The following is a 3,802-nucleotide window of genomic DNA, read 5'->3' as shown; positions in this document are numbered from 1 at the left end:
TTACTGTCTTTACGTGAGTAAATTGTCCTCAAGTAAACAGTGTATGAAATTTTGTTACTGAGTAGACACTTTCACAAAAATGGACAAAATATTGCAGGTATTTCCAAAAAAGCATTGCCATGGAAACAGCAATATTTGGCCTATTCCATATGCAGATCATGAAAATGGGCTCTGAACTATCAGGGACAGTGGGTGATGGATGAGAAACATTTTTTAGGAACGTAGGAGTGTCATCTCTGATTTAAGAGCTTTACCTTGACTGATGATATTGCAAGTAACACGATCTTTGGCTTACAAGTTTACATAGAAAAAATGTTTAAAAAAATTATGTATTTATATATTTTTTCCCTATAAAAGTGTCAAAACAAATTTAGCTTTCTTGTAAAATATCGCCTCAATCTCATGCACTTATTAATCTGTCATATTAGCGTCAATTAAGTAGGAGTTGTGGTGATTTTGATCAAATCACATGGACTTTATCGCTAAATGGTGAATATGATATCCTTTATTTAAAGGCATAAAACTGTGTCTTTTGTTTTGTTTTTTTTAACGCTGGGCTGTCATCTGTGTCACACTCAGCTACTAAGCTGTTTCTTGGCATTTATTTTATGCATGCAACGCCACCCGCTGACCATAAATGGAAATGCATCCTCTACATACATTTACACAACACATGGGACAAAGCTACTTAAAATGCCTTTATTTCCTATTATTACATATGAACAACACAGAGATATGCTCTGATCACATCCTCATATTTTGGTTCCCTTGAGTACTTCAGTTCTACACAGAATGATGTATGAGTACAACTTTTTTGGTCTTTTTTGTTTGCTTTTCTGCTGGAAAAACATGGATTCTGTACAGAATTAAATCATGCAGTTCACAAAAAGGCACAACTATTGACACACCTCTACAACAAGACAAAACAAGAATGACGAACGACATTCAAGCATTTCCCTTGTCTATGTTGCTGGGTAAGTGAATATACAAGCGAGCTTGACTGTCTTTGGATGTTCTGTTATATGGCTATGTTGACTTAACAGGATTATGACTGTAAAGGAACCATTACCGAAGCAGCAGGTTGGCAGTATTGCATTTCGAATGTTGAATGTTGAATCTGCACTGTTTGGGTCTGCTCTGTGCCCAAGACAGCTTGTGAGACCCAGGAAGACAGGGATTTTGTTGCCTGCATCGCAGAGAACATACCTAACATACCTTAACAGAAGACCATTTAACGAATGCCGGCTCTACACTCCTGTTGAAAATACATAAACTAGCACATGTAAAATATAAGTTCTATATCAAAGAGTAGAGGATGTGCTGACACACGGTGTACTAAAGGATGTAATGAGGTGCTTCTCCACAAAAAAGATATTGGAATTAGACATTAATCCTCTGTCTTCAGCTCATCTCCTCGAAACCAGAAACAGTCTTAATGTGAAAGAGAGTGCAGAGAGGATTAGGCGCGTTCATCTCCATGCACTCCATCTTATAAATAAGGCTTTATCTAAACGTAAATGATAATGACTCAAAAAGCAGAAAAATGAAGGCCCACATTGTAAATGATGTGGTAGACAGCGTCAGTATCTAAGAGCATGCACAAGCGACACAACACCAGCTCATCCTATTGTAATCCCTTAGTTAAAGTATATCAGTTCATACAGTGGCATTTGTAATGAAAAAAAATATTGATTGCTTGATTATTAGATGGTAGCTACTTAAAAGAACAGCATCAATAATCTGGTATGCTGTAATAATATTTAATTACTTATGAAGCAAAGAAGACACTACTGAATAATGAATTTACAACTGAATTCAGTTTAATTTATCCTACAATTTAAATAAAAGCTAATTTTCTTGAAAAGCAAGAAGATGAGGAGGTACAATTTAATGACGTGTGACGAAAAAGGGGCTACAAGTCAGTTAGCTAATGTACGGCACTGACATTTGATTAACTAAGACTTGACACCCGTCTGGCAGGAGTACATGAAGGAAACACTTAGGTACACTGAGATAGAAAATTAAGGAGACAAGTATTCTCCTGTTTTGAAATATATACAATTAACTGATTATGTATTAATACACTCAGAAATGAACAATTATTACATGACTTGTAGCCTGAGGAAAAAAACACACTAGCATAGAGACATAAAAACAATGACGGAAAATCAGACGATCATGCAGTTTGATGAAAACGCAATGGATTTCCATGTGACACTAAAATCAGCTGTGTTTTTAACTGAGGCATTCATGGAGTCTGGTAAGCCAAACATGGATTGTTCAGACATACATTCAGCAGAAATTCATACACTTTGCAGTCAGTGCATCCTTTTTTTATACTCTGTTTTATTATAAAAATGACACAGAACACAAACACACATACACAATATAATTATGGTTCCTCTTTAAAACATGCCGCTATTTACATCATCTTGTAAATACATGCTGTAGCCTATTAACAAATTTTGCGGGATGCATATGTTAACAATTGTAAAGAAGTACTGTGGATGAACCTGTCAATGTGCCGCTGCTCACCATTAGATACTTCTGCTGGCGACGTGGATGCATACGAACGACTGCCTTAACATTTTCTTTTTTAAACAAACTGCCCCCTTATAAAAATGTCCTGAAAAATCTATGTTGACATTTAAAAGCACTAAATGTAGACACAAGTTTCTATGAGTTCATTTTTTCCAGTTTCTGAAATTCTGAGAAAATATTTTAATGTGTTGGCCTCCCAAGATCTGATTTTGGATTTTTTGATTTAAAGAAAGTAATTCACAAAACACCGATTCCCTGATTTTGTCTCACTTAGAATTCACTGATAACATCAATGTATCAACTCGGGTTGAGTGGATGAGTGGGCTGGAGCCAATCCCTGGAGATAATCCACAAGAGATGGGGTAAAACCCTGGACATGTGTCCAGTTCCATCAATTCATGGCCAGTTCAGAATCCAAAATTACCTACGTAAGCAGTGAAACTCAACATCAGAGAGGCTCTAGACAGTGTTTGAAGCCAGAAATTAGTTGTCATTAATAATGATTTCAGTTACAATGATTTGAATTATAAGAAAGTGATACTGACTCTTTTCCCTCCCGGTAAATTCGGAAGATTTTTCAGGTTCAGGTTGTCATCACGTATGATTAGAGAAAGTGTCATCCATTTTCTAAAGCTATTTTTTTGGGGGGTTTTAAGGTTCCTGCAATAAATGATAATTTTAATCCTACATATGTCTACATTTAACTCAAAGAAACCAATATGGGGACAGTCATGATTCTTCAGTTAAGAGGAGCTGCTAAAGGAAAGAGATCAGGTCATTGGTAAATTCAGTGGAATTTAAATGTCAACATTTTAAATGTTCTATCCTCAGTCATTCCCTTATAATAATCAATTCTTTGTGTCCTTTTTTGCTTCCAAGCCACTAAACATTACACTAATAATTTGCCTACAAGTTTCAACATCACCATATTGCAGCACTTTGTCTCCAGGATCAAAAAGCTTGTGTCCCGACCGAGTGATTCAAACAAGACAAAATACTGCGAGGCATGATACATGCTCTATTCTGCAGCTCTATTTGGTTCAAGCAGATGGTCCAGGATGTGTGTATTGTATACGTTTGATGATACAGTTGCTATGTTTAGATTCTACACACCTCATTAATACAAATCAAAGCTACATCTTACATTTCAAATTCAATAATATATAAAAACATTTCGTCTTTGACAGAAATCCTCATGTTGTTTCAGCAGAAACTACAGAAATATTGAAGTGAATTACAGTAGAACTACAACATCAGCCAA

The sequence above is a fragment of the Astatotilapia calliptera genome, chromosome 5 (genome assembly GCF_964374335.1).
Source record: "Astatotilapia calliptera chromosome 5, fAstCal68.1, whole genome shotgun sequence".
Taxonomy (NCBI): domain Eukaryota; kingdom Metazoa; phylum Chordata; class Actinopteri; order Cichliformes; family Cichlidae; genus Astatotilapia; species Astatotilapia calliptera.
Note: the sequence above shows the minus strand (reverse complement) of the source record.